The following is a 21,909-nucleotide window of genomic DNA, read 5'->3' on the forward strand; positions in this document are numbered from 1 at the left end:
TCCATCCATGCATGACTGAGATCCGGTTCTGGAATTGTGAAAATATGTGATTTTGATGCATTTTCGGCCTTAAAATGGCCATCATTCCGCTATTGTTAAGCAGATCATGAAACAAATGCACATATCTATTTGTGACATGATGTACCATGTGTGTGTGAAGTTTGAACTTGATCAATCCAGACATGTCTTGGATACGGATCCAGAACTGAATTCTTTAACAAAATGGCCGTCAGTCGGCCATTTCGAACTTGATCCGAAGAAAAAAAGACGTGCATCAAGGTCCTATTATGTTTAATGTATGTACCAAATTTGAATGAAATCCATCCATGCATAACTGAGATCCGGGTCCGGAATGGTGAAAATGTGCGATTTCAATGCATTTTCGGCCTTAAAGCGGCCGCCATTTGGCTATCGTTAATGAGATCATGAAACAAATGCACATACATATTTGTGACATGATGTACCTTGTGTGTGTGAAGTTTGAACTCGATCAATCCAAGCATGTCTCAGATACGGATCCAGAACTGAATTCTTTAAAACAAAATGGCCGCCAGTCGGCCATTTCGAACCCGATCCAAAAAAAAAATGACGTGCATCAAGGTCCTATTATGTTTAATGTATGTACCAAATTTGAACAAAATCCGTCCATGCATAACTGAGATCCGGGTCCGGAATGGTGAAAATGTGCGATTTTGATGCATTTTCGGCCTTAAAATGGCCGCTATTCGGCTATCGTTAATCGGATCATGAAAAAAATGCATGTGCATATGTCCCATATAATGTGTGATGTATGAGTGAAGTTTGAACTTAATCGGTCCATGCATGTTCGAGATACAGGTGATCACGGACGCACGGACGGACGGACGCACACAGGGCAAAACATAAGTCCCCGTTTTCGGACTGCGTCCGAACGGGGACTAATAATACAATTATGAGTATAAATGAAGACAAATTCTGCATCATAACAGATGAAAAAGCATTAACAGTGATAGTGAAGAATAAAAAAAGTACACTTTAACATGCAAGTGTCACGAGTATGTTGTATATGGTGGCGTTTGTTGCCATACATTAGTTGTTGCAGAGAGGTGTTCCCTACTTGAAAGGTTTCTCCAATATTATAAGAAAAGTGGTGGGCCTTCTCTTGATAACATTGTAGCAAAGTCATTGCCCAAAAATGCTGGTAGGAAACCTGTACTTGGTGATAAAAGGAAAAGGCTAACAAATTTGAAGTGCAAACTGGATGTGCAAATGAATTTCCTAGGAATCTATTCATAGCTCCATACGATATTCCACAAGGACAAAAGAGCGAAATTCGTATTACTGCATTGACTCAGTAAAGTGTATTTTGCCATTACACTTAGATCTCTGCTGAGTACATGTATATGAAAATGGCTCATGATGTTGAATAAAACACTCCTGTTTGTCTTGTATTAGGTCTAGACGTGTATTTTCACAAGGTTTGAATGAGTTTTGTTCAGCAGAACACGATATATTAGAACATGCCAACCACTTAATTTGCATATGCACATTATCCAAAAAAGTGTTACCTTTAATGTTTTAGCACGTTTAAGCTAAATTTATCATTTAAATCAGCCAATTTGCATAATCAAAGATTTTGGCAAATAATTAAACCAGGTCTTGGGATATAGTTCCAAATATATAAATTTCTACCAAGTTCCAACAAAATCCTTTCAGTAGTTCACGAGAGCCTCATATAAAATATAAGGTTATACATACCAAATCTAAACATGTGATATCACTCTGTAGTTGGTATGTATCGTTCCCAAATACAACACGCCTGTCTTGGTGGAGTAAACATACATTATTGTATCTCTCCACGTAATGAGTATCTTTGCACTGTAGAATAATTAGGACAGGATTTAGTTACTGTGTAATGTTAATTTTATAGCGATATTGAACATTACGAACGTGTTTTGTGCACATTGACAATGAGAACATGCATGAGTGAAATGGACTTCAACATAAGAATCTGCTTGTTATAGTGTTTTTGATGAATTTTGATGGCAGATTAGTCCGCCTGATGTCGACACCTCGAATCAAGAGAACAATCGGCATGGTTGTTCTGAAATCAAAATAAGAATACAATATCTCTCACATATATGTACAGGATATGTAATGTGTTTTAAAACATATTTATGATAATTTGTGAACTTACTTGGTAGTGATTTACAATGTTATCTAAACTTGTTCTCAGTACTTGACAAGCCTCTGTCCGTGTATCCATATTTGTGTTGTCACTTCCCATAAATTTCTTTGCTGCTTTCATGCTCCAATAAAAGTGGGTTTTGATGGAGGCGCCTGTTACAGAATAAAACAGTAATTGTGAATGTCAATACATGACCAGTGTAATGTGGTAAAAATATACCATGGCACATTAGTGGTTGTTGTATTATACATATTCACGTGACATGGTTGTATTTTATACCTTTGTCAGACGTCTCGAGTGAGCACCAGTCGTGATTGCGTTGACTTGCTTGCCAATCTGCTTTGTCACTGGAGAGAGGGGAACGAAAAATATCATCAGGGGAATTCATGTTTCGTACGAGAATATTTGTCAATTTTTGAATATTTATTTCATTATACCAACAAATACTCACCATGCCAAGTGTCATTTGAATTGATTGTGTCTTGGCGTTTATCTTTGAGGAATGTACTCACAGACATATTCCTGTCATGAGCATGCACAATTATTTGTACGTCTGAAAGAAATAACAAACACACGATGTGTAAGAGAAAATAATTTAGTACCCTGACACTGAATATCAACCGATATTACAGATGGCAGGCATTAGTAACTGAGTTATATAACATGATACAATTTGTTTTAAATAACTAATACTAGTCCTCGCATCTCACTCAAAAACGAAATATGAATGAGCAAGCCTACATTATTGGTGTACATTGCCATTTCCAAAAAAATCCTTTATTGTCAGCCCACTGGTAAAATCTGCGTACTCCGGTCATCTCGTGTCTCTGGTGACTACAATCTTGTATATGCATTTGTGAGTTCTGTCGATTGATGGACATTTGGACATGGTTACAAATTCAAATCGTTATTGTAGTATTATATCATGAAATTGTTATTCAAATTAATAATAATATTACCTGTCACCTAGAAACACATTTGTTTCTCGTTGAATGCCTAGCATCTGACATGACATCAATCCCGCCTCTTCTGTCATCATCATATGCTATTTCCGGAAAAAAAACATAAGCAATTATGGATACCAAGCTTTACAATTGTATTTATTATTGTGTTCAATATTACAAAAGTGGGTAGAATTAACTAGAATGGTTGATCTGTGTTTTGATAACAGAATATACAATAACCTGTAATAGAGCGTCATTTCTGGATTCCTCTGCCATTGCTGATATAATTGGAGTATTGACTAATGATTTAAAAAATAATAATAGAGCGGCATTATATCAGATGTAATATTTACTCGGTATATGTTCAACTATATTATATTGCAAAGGTCAATGCCGTTATTGTGATAGTAACAATTATATGTAATACTTACATGTTTGTTTATATGCCCTTCCAATAACATCCATGTTGGAAGCTTCGCAAAAATTCGCGTATCGTTCGTCTTGCATGCCACTAGTGGTTACTGCATGAAGCATTCTATGACAAAAAAACATTGGAAACGTATTATTATACAAACGAATCGAAAGCAAGATATAAAAATATTTCACACTATCTTATTATCATACACTTAACGTAGCGTTCAGTTTCAACCTGTTGATTTTGCTTTACTAATTACACCAATAGTTTTAGAAATATGTGTAAAATAAAAAAAAATAGTGAAGTATACACACCTGTAATTAACGAGAAGTTTACCGTTTGGCAAGAGTAGATGACGAGTGCCAAATCAAATGATGACTCAATGAAGTGGTGTCGCATTTAAAATGAAGTCGCCCAGCATGACCCATCATGTCAATCTTATTACAAGATATCACACCATCACACACTCGGCTATGGTTTTGTACATATCCAACTATAGAGGATCCAGTTGACAGAAACATGGTTGCATCAGTCTTTTCTTTGTCAGTCGCCTGGTGACTTGGAGTCTTTTCCCTTTCCCTGTGTATACTTGGAGTCTGCTCGCGTTGGGACAAGTGTATACTTGTCAGTTCCATAACTATGTTGTAATTCGATGATTTCGATTCGGCACGAATCCTAGAAATTCTACTTTGGAGCTCCAATTTAAGCGTCTCTGACGGTGCCACGAAATCTAGGTGTCCACGTGTTCTGGTTCCATACTACTTGCTGTGGCCCTCCCCATAAGGGGGGGGGGGATACTCCAAGATACAATAAGATAAACTACGAACAATATCTACCTATATACTATACTATACTATACTAATTATAAAAATATATGTTTCGATACACTATGAATAAATAAATATAAACTAATATATATGTGATGTCTCAACGGTGGTGTTCGTCTGAATACTGAGATATTGAAATAAACGGAGTAGGGATTCACATATCGAGGGAAAGGACGCGTGCCACCTGTTCCAAACACCTAATCACCCCCCCCCCCACACACACACACACAAACACGCACCGTGCCTGAGAACGACTCAACTCGAGTATGTGCATACTGGTAATAGCTCCATGGTATTAGAATGTCAACATTTTGACAGCCGTAATGCACAGTATTCTCAGCAATTTCACGGTTACATAACGGTTTTTTATTCATTCACTAAAACTCTACAATAATCACGTGCGTCTGAAAATGATACATTTTATTGCATTTAATCTCGGGGTGAATTCAAATGCATGTTATGTTATGTTAATCGCAAATGCAGCACACTAATTTGGTGGAAATGTTTTGACAGTTATGTTCTTAAATTTATGCACTGCTACACTCCCTGTCCAACTACACAGGAAATTGGGCTCATGATATCAGGAAGAGTCTCATTTGAAACAAATTGTCAGGTGGACATCGAGAAGTGTGAATTATATATTGTATTATATCGAAACACTTCATTTCGATTTCAGTCGCGTCTTGATCAACACGTACCGAATTACTCTGAATGTCACTGAAGAGCAAGAAGCTGCAATACAAGCATTATTTATGCACTTGGAATGGGAGTCGGATATAAATGATCGCCACTAGAACAAAACTACCCACCAAGAAGCAAACTTAGATGGGGGTTTAGATGACAGCGAATTTGAACCAGACATGGCAATTTCCAGAGAGTTTGGCAAAAACGAGTGTCATTCGTGCTTGTGCCAACAACGAATAGGCAAGATTGGTTGGGAAATGGTCAGGGTCCGTGTGATAATAATGCTGCGATCAGGCGTAAAATGTATAAAATGCTTGGATTGATGAAAGATATATCCAACGTAAAGTTCAGCTAATGAGGTTGTATAACGTTGTTATCACTCACAGTGAATTAATCCCAGATTGCGTTGTCCGACAGGTTCGGTTCTTGTACCCGCATTTTCCAGAGGTGCCATATATGGGACATAGATGTGAATGATCAACCAAACGGTCCTTTTCAGGCCCTCCAAATCCTCCAAAAAGAGAACTACCGTACTTGTATGAACGAGTTATAATAAAATCATGTGATATAAAGCAAACCTAAACCTAAGAGTTGGCAGTAAACAGTGCCACGCCGTGGAAAACAGTTATCATTTTCTAAATTTGTTCTAACACGTTCATTATTTTCTTTCAAAATATCCTCACCGTTGTTAAAGCAAGTCTCATAAGTATTGGGGCAGCCAATTTGCAAACTCGCTAGCGAATTGGCTAACTGCTTGCTTTTGACTAAACAGTTGGCTTTCGAATCTCGCTGGCGCCGTCTTGTGGTCACGCCCACTCTGGGCGAATCTATGTAACAGCAGGGGACGGTCGTCATACTTTAGGAGCTAATCAGCCACAGTTGGATGACGATTTGGCTTTCAAATATACCAGGGAAAGTGTTTTATGTGTAATGAGGTCGATTTTTTTAGCGGTTGACTAATGTTACCCCGACGGATCATTTAGATGTGGAAGTTTATCATTTTCTTCCTGATTTATAAGAAACTGTTTATCAACGTGTCTCTTTATTTAGTTTCAAGCAGTGTTCAAGATGGCTACCCCCATACAGTAAATATCGGCGGATTATCGCTTTACGCCAGCGGACTGTGGCCATTCTCAGGCTTACCAGGGGAACTACTTTTACATTATGACGCCTCGTAACAAAGTAAAACATTCAGGGGAATCTAGACATGTACCTACCAGGCTACGTAAAAACATTCTATGTTCCATAATGCAACTTAGACCCGCCCAGAGTGGACGCGGCCACGAGTCGGCGCCAGCGAGATTCGAAAGCCAACCCAAGCAGTTAGCCAATTCGCTAGCGAGTTTGCAAATTGGCTGCCCCAATACTTCTGAAACTTGCTGTAAATATATCCATGTTCTGAAATGTATTTGGGAAAAAAAATGCATTCAAGGGGCAGTCGTAACTAACTGCCAACTCAATCGATTTGACTTGCTGGATTTATTTTTTGTCCGAATGTCACTTCGTCATATTTTTTTTCAACATGCCTCATTACGTATTTACGCAAATTGACATGGAAACTCATTTCAATGCAATCACAAGTATGTCAGACAGGAAGTCAACGTGACGAAAAATAGCTTGCCCCGGGGGAAACAAAACCACAGGTAATGCGCCAGAATAAAAGTTGAAACGTATATTTCCACGGTAAAGAGTCATGTAACACTTGAAACATTTGTTTTTACACCAGAATGCTATATGCAAAGATTTATGCAGACATTCTCACGAATAAAATACAATGTTAAAATGCTGTTTTCAAATAATCTACGACTCCAAAGCGGGATTCTCCAGAGGATTAATTTTTATCATACAGCGCTTGAATAAAATTGTGGTACTCACGATCTTTTATCGAAATAGGGGTCCGGGCCATGCATTATTAGCTAGTCAATAAACATGAAAATATATCGAACCATATACCAGCACCACCACCGAGTCCTTGGCTAGCATATTCATAGTCACACATATTCCAATACGATGTAGACTAATATCAAATAAATAAAAAGATTCATGATATTTTTTTATGGATTCTAATACCTGAACTCGTCAAAATATCTCGCCACCATTTTGTCTGTGAAACCAGGGTAATTTTACTGTTTCTTTAATTCTATGTAGTTTTCTTTATATTCCTTGTTATTAGGGGCCTGTGCGTTATTTATTATAATAACTCGTATTTGTGACGTCATGGAAAAGTTTTGGCCTCATGTTTGACGCCCATTGAGACGCGCTGCAGTGATTGGTGCGTCTCACGATGTCACACCACCCCGCGCGCAAGAGAAGAAGGTGCAGGACAGAGAAAAAAGATGGCAGGGCCTCAAAGCGGGATTGTGTTGAGAATGTGAACACGTGTTCTGGAAAGCATTAAGTCGGCGTACGAAAAGCTAGGAAAGAACTGAGTTCAGGGTGTTGCAGCCCACAGACAAGTTTATGTTATTCCCGTACCACGAAGAAATCAAAGTGACTGTCCAACTTGCGTTGCACCAACTTGACGACATCCAGCGTTAGACTTTGTTGTCGATGACCGAATTGATGTGACTCAGGAACTGATCGATAAGCGGTGAGTGATCTTTTGCAACGTAGGGCTCAAGGAACTTGACGTACATCAGATCGTGGAGCCTAGAATCATCGCTGATTATACTTGCCTCGTGGGTCAGCGGATTTTTGGGACTGTAAAAGAACGTTGTGAACTGCTTGGCGATTTTTGACATCGTACTATATATTTTTGACATAAGTTTATTATTGTATTATGTATCATTTAATGAGAACTGGCGATATCGGTAAAGCTATTGTGTTCTCACTGTAGATTTTACAAAGTAACTAGTGGATGGCGTGAGTCTGTTTTTGCACCAGCAATTTAGTTTGGAGAGACATTACTGTGGTGTCGGGCCCAATAAACACGCAGACAACAGGTTCGAAATACAAGCAAGGTTTACTTGTGTGTAATAACTAACGGAACTCACAAAGATGGCCGCCCTATCCCAGAATCCCATCTGTTGCTAAGCAACCCAACTGATGGCGGGAATATGGCCATGCAAAGTACAGTATATATTTATACTATTAATGCTCAGACACAACAATTACCCTGCGATTGTTCAAGTTTTTGGCGGTTTGGCTAAAGCTTCGACACCATCGCTGTGCAATTTTCAGCTTTACGTTGGATAGCGGTACTTTCGGACGCTACCATTTCTCGGGCGGGTACACAACACAGACTCGGCTCTCCTCTTCTTCATATTTCTGTGAAGCACATATTTTGTAACGTTCAGAAATAGCCGTTGTACTCAGACATGTTGTTGCTATGGCGTTCCTATATTGGGTATAAATGCCTGTATGCTTCTTACCACGCCAAATTAGTTAGCTCAAGATTTTTATGAAATTGGGAGATACGCACCGAGTTTCATCTGGCACACCAAACATACGGACAGGCTTATATGACAAGTAATAGAAAACAAAATCATGTCGTTCATATTCGAATTAAATGAGCATATATGACAGTGATACTGACACAGCGCAGACCCGCCGTTAACGTAACGTGCGACACTAGTCGGTTGTCGATCGGCCGGAACCCAGTACTCGCCGCCACTGTAAACTAGCCTTCATTTTGGTTCACAACAGATTGTAATCGAACATAAAAATCTACATCCTCATTTATGACATGAATGGAAAAGCAAAATGACCACAGAAAAGAACGGCCGATATTCCGGACACGTGAATATTTCTAGTGTTTTACAAACTGTGGAAAAATAAATTTCTTGTCCTGACTGCGACTCCTTTGTTTCCAATGAATTCGCTACATGGATAAGCAGATTTGAATTATAAACAAACTAAATGTTTGGATAAGTTAGCCAGCTCATCATTGCATGTATGTATTGGGGTCTAAAAACTAACTCTGCGACGCGATTGTGCGACTCGCCGAATGTCGATTATTGCACTCTGCGACAGGATCGCAGTGTCACTCTGCGAAGAGCATGATTCCTATTGGTTGTTGGGTCGAACGGCGCGAATCCCAATGGTCGATGTTCACTGCATGATGACTTATAAAAAATTAAGTTTTAAATGGTAAAAATGGTACGGTAAAAAAAAAGTGTGTAAACACTATGTACCGGCGACATGCCGCACTTAGTGCTCGGTGATCGGCAAGCACATGGAAGACAAATTGTGGGACAAACAAAATTACACATGGTTTACGGTGAATAGACACATCACACCGCTGGCTAGAAAAATTAAATAGTGTAACGTGCACGTTGGTTTTGACTGCATATTTACGGTGTAACGTTATCGCCATCTTGGAGTTGTAAGGCTTCGTCCTGACGACTATGCTCATTAGCATAGGCGGAAGCTTCAAAGCGAGTGGAACGCGAAGTACTTTTCACGCGTTCTGCAACGAATGTTTTACGTCAGCTTTGATATTGTTGAGTGCATCGGGGGAAATAATTTGCATGCAGTGAAAAAAAATCATTCACGATGTGCAAAGTTTTGCCATGACAGCAGTTTGCAATCGTCTGCCTTCGTTTAGATCATAAACTGACTCCAAACTTGTGGTCTACAATCGATTAGCTGGTATTTTAACCTGAAATGAAATACTTTGTAACACTAACAGTTGTGAAAAGTAAACAAAAACGGCGTTGGTTTGTGGTATGAATGGAATTATTTTTGTATCATAATTTTCGAAGTCAGTATTACTGAAAATTATGGTTTATTTTTTTTTAAATGAACGCCAAATTTCGGTGGTCCATTATTGATAGTAATGTAGCGGGAAGGGAATTTTTCAATAATTGAAAATTTGTACCTTGAAAGACCAGCGCTCAAGCGCTAACACTACTACCGTTGCGTTAATATTTGCATAATTTTTCTAACATGTATATGTATACTACCGGTAATAATCTGTTGTGGACAATTTTGATAGAACGTTTGTTATTTAATTTAGATATAGTTGTCAGAGAAGCTGTCATCTTGTATATGATCGTCAAATGAGTACTTGTTCATATTGGGAGATATTGTTCTGGAACAGCATTAATTAAAGCAAAATGGTACTAGTCGGCCATTTTGAATTTGATAGTCAATGTATAATGAATGTATACAATTTGAAAGTCAGAGCATGTTTGAGATATGCTAGAACCACATTCATTAAACAAAATGGCGGCCAGTCAGCCATTTTGAATCAAATCTGAGAAAACAATATGACATAATGTCTTGTGTTTACCGAGTTTGTACAAATTCCATTCATAAAAGACTAAGATCTTGATTTTGCAGCACAAAAATGGCCGTTATTCGGCCATCTCAAATCAGATTGTTAACAAATTCATGTACAGCATTGTGCTCGACAGTTTAATAATGAGTAGTTCCCCATTTGTTGGCAGACATGACTGAAACAGTGATGGTCTATTTTCCGTATTCCACAATGTATGCATCATCATTAGTTTCTTTTTCAGTTACTAAGATGTATGTCGACGGTCCCAAAACTTTCTTACCGTTCATTTCTTGCCAAATTCGAAGTTGATAATATAATCTTGTGAAGGTATGTTATCTGTTTAGCATTTCAGTAGTGATGCAAAAGTCCATACCACATGATCATTAGCAAAAGATTTTGTGAAAATCAAGATGCAGTTTTATACTCTCATTTTCAGATTTCCCTACAATATCTAGAACATAAAGCTCACCAATTTCTAATTCTGGTTATCAGGGTATGTGGGTTACAGCTGGGTCTTATAGTAAATGTGTTTTTTGTTTGTTTTTGTATTTACTACAAGAAATAACATCAGTGTTTATCCAGTTTACCCACTCGCTGTGCATATAATCTTCAATGGCTTATTTGACACCAACATCTAGGGCTGAAGAATAGACGTCAGACCACCAGAAATGAAGGCAACGTGAGCAATGCAGAACCCGAGTTGTTCTTTCACCAACAAAATCAGATGCACATACCAGTAAACCTCGTTAGTCATATGCAAATTTCGCGGTCACATGACTTTGGCGTTATTTCTCGTTTATGCAGCTTATATTTATTTTCCAAGAATTTTGCATCGGAATCGCAACAGACTGCAATCAAGTCCATGGTACAACAAGTTTGCATCTGAAGTTGATGACCAGAAACTTCATTTTAATTTTATGATGTTTTTCAAATCCTTGCATCAGTTTGTTGAGTAAATTAAACCCACTAATCACCTTAAAGTTATTGGTAAGATCGTACTCACTTGTACACAGTCTGAGTGACAGGAAATGAAACATATTTTATTTGATGCAGTTTAGCACAGGATTAGACCATTGTGGCTTATATTATATTGTTTCTCTGGGATCAAAACTTTTCAATTTCAACAAGAAACAATGTCTCAAGCTTCTATTAGAGTTGCGGCCTCAATTACGGCATTGACAGTCATGACTTCATCTCGGGAAAACTAATGCACAACTTTCTTTTACTCGTCTTTCGTTTTATTTTCCAAGTTGGCATTCTATTTTACTAATGAAAATGCGAAGATACTACTACTTCACAAGGTCCTGCAGTCGTTAGTCAGAAATTTAGCACTTACATGGGTTTGCCGTCTTTAGCAAATTTGTGCGTTTTCTCCAGGTTGTAGCTTCATGTACAGTTGTGGGTGGTTTAAATTCATCTTCTTTTTTCAGGTGTGGATGGAATAGTGATTATGTTATATCTACCACATCTAATAACTTTTCCTCGGATTCATCAGTTTAGTAAATTGTGTTATGGGAATAAAGACGTTAATAAGGTATCAGATGCGGTTAGTTTTTACAACCAGCCTGAATTTGCCTTTACTGTGATCAGTGCCTTTATGTTAGGTACTAGAGTTGATATCTTTATTCTGTGTTTGCAGTTTGGGCATTTTAAAGTGGAAAATTCTTCACACATTTTCTAGAGGTTTTTGACAGAAACTAGTATTTCACAGTACAATCAGCGATGACAGTTGATCCAGAAATAACTTCTTTGCTCATACCAGGAACATCATCTGTTTTCACATTTTTGATTTTGTATTTTCTACAGCTGTCGTTTCAGGTGTAGTTGTAAGATGTATCGCTCCAAGATATCTTCTTACTTCTACAAAGTGAAATTACAGGATGCACCAATTTTCACGTCATGCCATGTCTTGACCTCTCACAGCCATGATTGGAGAAGCAGTAGTATGTGCAACAACGAATTTCCGTGTTTGTAGCATCATACCAGATGATGTTCTAGTCAATCCACCATTACCTTGACTGATTAGTGAGTGTTAAATGTTTCAACTATGATACATTCACAATCAGATCTAATATTTAAACCACTAATTTCTACACCCAGCAATGTTAGTGTTACAAAGATATGTATGTAAATATAATTCTGGCCAGTAAAACACATGTTGGCTAGCTCCAAATCTTGCAAAATAGATGTAGGTAAAACACACAGATTTTTTGTCAGCCTTTTACCTTCAATATTCTCAGAACTGCAGGCAGCTTGGTAGTGTCTAATGAAGAATTGCCCAGATTCACAGGTCACTGGTTAATAAACAAAGCTACACACACGAGTAGGCCATCATACATTGCGTTTGAGATAAAATGCTAACAACCATAAGATTTTAGGGCTAATTATTTGCACAAGACCTACAAACGACTCCGAATGAGGTTCACACAAGGTACTTATATTTATAATAGCATTTTTACCCAAAATTCTGACCAAAATATATGTTTATGGATTTACTTTATAATGTACACAGAATAGCGAACTATGAGGTTAGTTGGAAAAACGTAATGTACACATATCTTCTGAGAAAGTGCAAGGGTATCAATAATCTGTTTTAAGGAAGTGATAGCTGTAGTATTGCCGAGTTGCTGTTTCCAGTATGCAATGTCATAGTTAAATGTCAACTCTTTTAAAACTGAAAACTGCGTGTTCAATTTAAAGTAATTTTTGGTTGCATCTCGTGATGTTGATGTTTGTAACCTGTCCAATTTCACTAGGCTCCTGGAAGTTAATAATAATATACATTAGCTGAAGGTGTTTGATTTGTGTTGAAATAGCTGCGCTGGTCTAAAAGAACATTGTAGTCAAAAACAGATTGTTCACACAAATAATGTACATGTCACATATGGAAGCAATAAGGTTGGTAGTCTTCAAGAATTATTCTAAAATACACCCAAAGTACATGCGTACCAAGCAATTGAGGTGGTAGTTTTGACGAAGTCGAAGTAGTGTTTTTTCACCAAAAATATCATCACAGAATGAACCAACATAGGTACCAAGTGCAATCGAGCTAGTAATTTTCAAGAAGTGGAAAATAGCATTTTTAATTTTATCATATTATATTTAAAATTACGATGTCCTTGAAACCATCTTCATCTTGCAACACAGCGTTAAAATATCTTGTGCAACTTGTAGCGGCTAGTTTCACCTTGGTGACAAAATGAATACTAGTATAGCCTTTCACGTTAAGCAACTCTTTACTTGCCATATTTGATAATTATAATATAGTCAGTACAACTTCAAAGATGACAGTCAGACAAACGATACTGGCAATCTGATGAATGGTGGATACTGTAATGGTTTTCAGATCGAGGCGTGAGAATATGGCTGTTCTTGACCAATAGTATTTACACATTTCGTGAGAATGAAATAAAATGTGTTAAGTTTGAAGGGAATCAGTCCAGGCATGGACAGACATCAATATTTTAAGTCTTTGTTTTGTACTGCATCCGAATGAGAACTACAAAATTGAAAATGGCTTTGCAGGACAGTCTGAGAGTCCTATTTGAGATTCTGATTTATTTTTTCCAGACATGAGACTTTGGATGAATCAGTGATGAGAAAAAAAGATATTAAACATTTCAAAGTTTGTAAATACTGGTCCATTATATATTTGAAGTTGGAATATATGAGTGTGATTTCCTGGAAATTGTCTGCATTGACAGATGCTTTCCATCTGGTTTGAAATTAATGAAATTATATTTAATGCCATAAGATTCAGTGTTGAAGTTCATATTAACAAGAACTATTGAAGGTTTGATTGCACATATTTGGTTTACAATGTGTATTATCAATCAACAGCAGTATCAGGGTGTAAACTTCATTTTGTGTCCGGCTATTCATTATTCTGTGTGGTATCCATTATTAATTGAAATCTTTCATTTTCAGCCAATTCCCATCGTCCGCCTGCACGGTGTTGCTCCGTTCGGACATTCCTCCCTCTACAACACCGTGCGGTAATTCTATTCATAACCGTGTATGTCACGTGGTTGCGCGATAGAAAGTTTACCGACCAATAGAAAGCTTTGTTACAATGACTACCAGTAAGCCCTTGAAGCTTTGCGTACCCGATGTCTTTGGCTTCATTTCTGCCAATATATGTTGCAGTGACATCATGGGCTTTGAGATATAACACCTAGTCTTCTATAATACTCAGCAGTGGCGACAACACTATTACCACGCTCGATGGTCGAAAGACCGGTAAACCATAATAACATAAGGATTTACTATTTCCAGTGCGACAAAAAACGAACACATCAGACTCGGCACTAAGTATAGTTTGAATAGCTTTGGTCTGAATATCTGTGAGTTGCATGATGTATGGACGTCGTCGCTGTATTGCCTCGACATCCAAGCCAAAAAAGCTTCCACTGTGCGCAGCGACATTCATTCTCAGGTCAGGCATTTTCACCGCCTGGCAGAAAACGGTATTTTGGGACGGTTGTTGACACCCCCTGAACAGTGTAACAAGATTATCCCTACATATGCAACATATTTAAATTTGGTTGTTTAGGATTTCTTCAAATTTATGTTTGTGCTGTTTCCTCGATTTTAGCTATTTTCACCGGCTCGCACAGAGCCCATAGAAATACACGGTAGAGTGGTGCGCGTCTCGTGACTTTGCTCCGCCTTGAAGATTTTGAGAGCTTTCCAAGCGCGTTGTAGAAAGGAGCAATATGATTGGCTGTTGGTAAACTGATTCTAAACTGTGAGGGCATTGTCACATACACATAGTTCTAATGAAATACTTCAAGGTGATAGTGGAGTGCTTCGCCGGAACATTCACCTTGAAAATTCAAGATGGCCAATTCCATGCTATGTGTTTTGGTTGTGCCAGCAATCACATGGACTCGCATTCTGTTGTTTATGTTAATGTTCCTTCCCTTAGAACAACGTTGTTTTTATTTTAATTTATTTTCTTGTTGGGGTACTTTCCAGCAACAGACCTCTGAAAGTATTTTTTATGTCAAAATGTCAAACTAAGAACTTGATGGGATACATATCTGTTAAAGTGCTACAAGGTGCTGTGCTGTGTTGTGTGGTTCCGGTTCCACTTGGCAAGAATGTTGACATAATTTTCTATAATACAATGAATTGTTATAAAACCTTATTGCACACAAAACAATAAAGGTTTGACCATGCTACACACACACATTTTAATTTATTTTCTTGTTGGGGTACTTTCCAGCAACAGACCTCTGAAAGTATTTTTTTGACCATGCTACACACACACATAATTGTAGTGTGGTGCAGTTATGTTGATCCAATATGAATGTGGTGCTTTAACTTTCAGTTGTTAAAAAAATCGAGTTAATGAATAACACTTACGTTTCAGTACAGGCTATAATTGTCATTTTTCTCAACAATTCTGATTTGGGCGTCCATTTCCCAGAGTCTTCAATCTATTATTCACAATAATAATAAAATTACAGAAAACAACTTATAAATGATTTTTTAGAGAAACGTGAACATTTGATTTGGTTTGTCTTTGATATATTTGAGAGTTACAGTACAGCTGCTAAAACGTGACCAGGCAGTTAGTCTGTTGAAACCATCTGATCAAAACGAATGTGTACAGCAACTTTGTGAAATGCTTTAGTTTGCCAAGACAGCAACATGAGATAGAGAGGCTTGGGATTCTCTTTCCTAGGGGTGTAACTATTTCCTTCTTCTTGTGTATATATATTTTTAAAACGCATTAAAATAACTTGTTCATACAATGAACATGAATCATGACACTTTTGACACAATGACTAACTTCAAGTGGTTTTGCAGTTATTACATCATTTGTCTTTATAGTGCAATTTCGTGCATGTGTCCCCCATAGCTTCATGTCTACCTGCCTATTGTATTCATCGGTGAGCAATACCATCCACTTTTTATAGTATGGTCCTTCGATCAGGTCTTTTACCTACAGGAAAATCAAAATTGTAGACAGGTGACAATTTTACAGGTGCTTTTAATTGAGAATATTGCAATTATGTGCACACCTGTTGTTCAATAAAATCGTTTGAAATCAAATTTCAATAAATAACATCATCAAGGGCACTGTTCTGAATACTAAATTAAAGGGTGATAGACGTCACACCACGTGTGCGCGAAATATATGTCTCATATAAGCAAAGATGGCGACTGACTGGTTCACAGATCAACGAATACAAACTGAGATGTTGCCAAGCTTTAATTAGGTAATTGATAGGAAGGTATCAAAGGGGAGGCACTGGAGCTAATAATTACTGTGATTTCTATTGGAAGAGCGATTTGTCATGTAGTTTACATGGTGAAACTGTTTGTATGCAGAATGTCAAACTTGCATGAATTTTGAACTGTTTATTTGCTTCTCTGATTCAACTAAACATCACATTTTCTACATGAACGAATGGCCAATTATCCACTTACTTTATCCATTACTTTTGGTTTTTTACCGTGTTTTACAAAATAAATTGCCAATAAAGAGGCAAGGGCCATCACAATTTCCTACAAGTATGTCAATGATTCACGAATAATTTATTATGGCCTATTTGTGAAATACCTGATGAATTTCAAAACTATACTGAAAAAAACATTTTGTTGTCCGTTGGTGGCGTTACATTATTAATTCTGAAACAAGAATTTTAATTAATTTCTTGCCATTTCTGAAATCTTAAATGCCATAATTTACACCGAAAAACTGGCATGAGTATACTTAATCTTACGCATTCTTTGTTAAACTTTTCATATACCCAGGTTTTATGAACATGTTTGAATGGATGTTGTTCCACAAAATGACAGGAAATAAAATGCTTTTCTGTACCTAAGTAATGTCATCGATTGTTGAACTTTTTGTTCAAATTACTCGATTGTTCAGTCTGTAATAATATCATAATTTTCTGGAAATGACGATAATCCTATCGTGTGTGATCTGATCAATGTTGACCATATCAAAAGTGTGTAATATGCAGTAAAAATAATCTATGCAAGCAGTTTTTGTTTAGAAACATTTTAAATGGGCATTGGCGCATGAATAACATTTCGTAACCCTGCCATTTGGTAAGGTTCCAAATGTCATTGATTAGGACTGAATTTTGTTTGAATTACCAAGTTCAATGAACTGGAGAAAGACTAAACCACTCTAAAGTAGTCTAGGCTAAACTAGACTATACTCATAAAAACAAGAAAAGCATATTAGTTATCATTTATGTGTGTGTTTTAACTAAACATTGTTTCTTTTCTTAGTCAAACCTACCTTCTTTTTATCTTATCTGTGATTGTTCATCAGCAAATGATGTATATTTTTTATGAACCAATTATTGAACCAAGTGTGTTGATGTGGTATGTTTCAACACCAGCAATAAGAGGTTTAGCAGTTAGACATAAACTTTAATTTGTCTGTCCATTTTTTTACAATCTATATTAACACTTGTGTTTATGACAGACATCAGATGAAATATCTGAAACAAATCAATGTATGCTTGTTATAGTTATGTTCTGAGCACTTCTGAATGGCTTATGTTAATTCAAGATGTTTTCAATATTCAAGAGATGCTACGCACTTACCAAAAAAAGTTATCTTGAAGGTTGCTTTCATGTTTACTAACTCGCTAATTCTTTGCATTATAATACTCTGTGACTTCACCAATTTCAATGATGTTTTCACATCTTCAATGAAAACCATCTGATAAAAAAATGAAATACTTATTACATAGGATTTGTATGCTAGTTATAAAATGGTATTGTTTGTACATGGACAATTTGTAAAACTGACATACAAGACCATATTTGATTAAGTGTAATTTCTATATCGATATGACAGTGCTCTGTTTGACTGGTCGATGGACGAGATTTGTATATGCATCGATTCAGATGTAGTTAGAGGCAACTGGGACACGATTTTCTAACAACGGATTTTAATCAGATTGGGGTAAATATTAAGACTTTTTGAGGGGGGGGTTGAAATGTGTTGTCACGGATTTCCACAACACCTTTACAATGAAGAAACGAATATATTCACAAAAAATGCAGATTTTATTACAACATTATTTACATACAATCTAAATTGATGGTGAGACAATGGGAGCCTGTGGGAAAACAATCAAAAGCAAGATTGCTATTATAATTATTTATGTTGTGGGATGTTTTCGTTCATATGAAAACTCTTAATGCAGAGTTCCAGTCATGCTGTTTTTCTGCACGACTTACCCTGAAGCACTGTGATTTGAACTAACAGATCAACCAGTCAAAATTCTGTGTCGTACTGATGACATTTTTCAATTATTGATGTCATTATCAGTCGAAAACGAGGACTTGTGGATTGACCTCTGTGTGTGTGTCTTTGAATGCATGCATCTTAGACATACCTTGGCTGATTACATCATACATAATATTCCACAGTCTGATTCCAGATGGCCGAATGACGGAGCTAAAAAGTTCACTCACTATCCTATATTCAATTTTCAGTGAAAGTTAGTCTATCACTGTTTCCAAATTCTCCAATGTCGTATAAACAACTTTTGCAGGAACAATAATTTCCGTCAACTGCAACACACAGATCCATTTATTGAATAGCAATAAATAATCACCATTACAGTCAATTGAGTCAGTATTTTACTGCGAGTGAAACATGATTACTGTAATGTCATCTTCGCCAGCCAATGAACGTTTGTTTCGGACCACGCCTCAAAAGTAGGGGAGGTGCGACAAACATGAACAGCCAATCAGCTATCTTGTATCAAAATACAGTACAGCGTTTTTTTTGGGGGGGGGGGCGAATTTGTTGCAACGAGGACGGGGAGTGGCAAATCACGAAAATTGTTGCTCGAACCTAACCCCTGCATTAAAATAAACTTTCTTATCATCTATGTCAACACCTTCTAGTTTCCCCATTTTCATTTTCCAATACCTATATACGAAAACAAAATAGTATCTAACATCATGTTTGTTCACATGAAATAATAAGGTAATTATTGTGTAATACAAATTAAAACAAAACTTGCTTTGAAAATAGGAAGCCTATCCTCTCAAAACCTAAAGTACATGTCACTTATTAACCAAATAACATATACTCACCTCCCACTTTGTACAAAGTGTAAATGGCAGCACTTAGCTTGTGCCGTAGAGTTCTTTGGTAAACAGTAACATCTTGATACATGCTCCCTCTGGAGTATCAAGATCGCATTTACTGTCACTCTTCGGACACCATCTATTGTGGGATTCCGCAATCTACTGCTGTTCGAGCTTGAATGTGTGGCGATACCTTAAGAGAATAAAACATACTATGAACAACAGATACATACGTACTATTCTAAAGCCATTCCCCAACCGGGTTTATATTGGCCAATGGCATAACATTGAAATAATTTCTAGTAGTACCAATAGTAGAAATAAACACTGAAATGTCCTATAGAAAGAAACAAAAAATATTTCTCGTCAGTTTAAATTATTTCGGAATCTACTAAAAATGGAGACTGTTCAAGTGCATGACTGAAGAATACCGAGTAAACTGCTCTCTGCTTTGAAGGAGACAACTGTACATCACCAAACTTTATTTCGACTGCATTCTTAAAATCCTGCTCAGCTTCATTGTTTACAGTAAAAGCATTTTTATCAAGAACAATAACCTAAAAAAATAGTATTTTAGAAAATTGTATATTAATAAGACATGTCATGTACTAACGATATTTTTAAAAAAATAATGGGATTTTTAGTTGCCACTTAGTTATCTTTGAAAGAGTTAAATTGGCAATTATTTTAGATAAAATCTTCTTTCAATTAAAGGTGTCACAAAATGAACAAATCTTAGAGGTGCACATGTAGTACCGTCATGTATAATATCAACACGAAGTCGAAAATATCACTTTTTACCTACAATGACAAATATTCACCGAAAATTGAGAATTAAAGATATCATCATCATGAACAAACCTAAGTGAGGTCTACCCGAAGTACATGTACACCAAAGAAGTCGGGCTTGTAGTTATCAACACACTCGGGCCGTTTTCTGACCGACGCCAATACTGGTAGAGGAGATTACAAAGCGATTCTTGGCAAATGCAAGTACTACTCTATCCAAAATAAACCTTCTTTCCCGTAAATAAAATTAATATATTCTGAATACTTGAATATATTCTCCAATATCATATACATGTTACATTGTCAAATAACAAAACGAACTACTTCTTGACTGAAAATATTTCAATGCAATAGTCATCGCCATATTACATAGTTTACTTCCAACGCACGTGGTAGGCGCTTTCATTGCGTTTATATTTTTTTATTCTCGAAATGTATCACTGGCAGTGTGTGTATGTTTTGTCATGTCTCACAACTGAAAGTCCACTGGAAATAAAATCTGTGACCCTTGATATTTTGATCTTTGTCATTTCTATTCAAATCGGTCCATTTTTGGAAGAGTTGTGACATGGGGCTTTCTTCTATGTCCACAAGATTCACTGAAATTTGTAATTCTCATACTTCCATCTCGCAACTTCTTTGACAGTTGAACAGGATTAAATTTGTGAGGGTTCCCTGCTGTTTTCTTTAAGCTTTTCGTAACTATCTTGTGAGGCTTTTTCAAATATTTGTTCATTCTTACAACATCTTCCACTAATGACATATCGTTTTGTTTGATTTAACATTGAGCTTAGCGCATGACAAATTTTATAAATCCCCTGCATCTCACACAACTTGAGGAAAATCGTATAGGCGATTTCCATATCAGTTTATACAGATTTATAAACTTTTTCAAGGCATGTTCTAACTTCAACGCTAGATTGTTTTCCAACTTCTCGGGCATCTACATCATATTAATTATTTGTGCAGCTTTATTTACAACATCCAATTTTGTAGGATGAATAAAATCCTTTAAACAACACTCTTCTTTACTGTGCTTCCTCAACTGTAAAATTAGTCTTGCTAGTTCCCTCATCTTGTGTTTGACATACCGATGTCGAGTACCAACTTTGATGTATTCTCTGGAGCCACATTCTACATTCAGATTCAGATCATTTTGCATAAAACTCTTCCTACCAACATTTTGGCAACTTTGGCCTGCTGCGGTGCTTTGTGCAACATTCTGATTGTAACATGATTTGTGATGTTCTGATAAAATACCCCACAGGCTGGAAAGAGAGCATACTTAGTTGCAGCTTTATGATATGATTAAAAGAAACTTCCTAGCCTTGAGAACTTCAACTTTGTATGCATGATTTCTTTTCTTTTGCCAAAGCAATTTTCTTTCAGCACTTCTGGATTTAAAACACATGAGCTACACCAGGTCCTCCACTATGCTCGTTTCCAAAATGCCTAGGTAACTTTACAACTGGCTTCATAAAATACTGGTATTTGTCCCATTTTCTTTTATTCGTATGTTATTTGATGTACGAACCAACACAGATGAAGGATCAGAAACAGCTGCATTTGAGGTGGTATATGATGTATCATGTTTCAAACAGTACATACATTTGTTTTCTTCAACGTCTATTCCAATGCTTTGGTGACTGTAATTGGGGCATAATGTTCAACTCCTCTGGCTCGTAGATGTAGATGTAAATGCTCGATGAACATTCATTTCATTAAAGCTTGTTTATTCAACATCTACGCCTGTTTGGAGTGTTTGCATTCTTTTTAACTTCACC

The 21,909-nt window shown here is 36.8% G+C and overlaps 1 pseudogene; it reads right to left on the bottom strand.

Moving 5' to 3' along the window:
- Window positions 1–2,283: 2,283 nt before the first annotated feature.
- On the bottom strand, window positions 2,284–20,888 carry LOC144360124 (uncharacterized; annotated as a pseudogene).
- Window positions 20,889–21,909: the final 1,021 nt, after the last annotated feature.

Source organism: Saccoglossus kowalevskii, chromosome 2 (genome assembly GCF_978046115.1).
Source record: "Saccoglossus kowalevskii chromosome 2, keSacKowa6.1, whole genome shotgun sequence".
In the NCBI taxonomy this organism is placed as follows: Eukaryota; Metazoa; Hemichordata; class Enteropneusta; family Harrimaniidae; genus Saccoglossus; species Saccoglossus kowalevskii.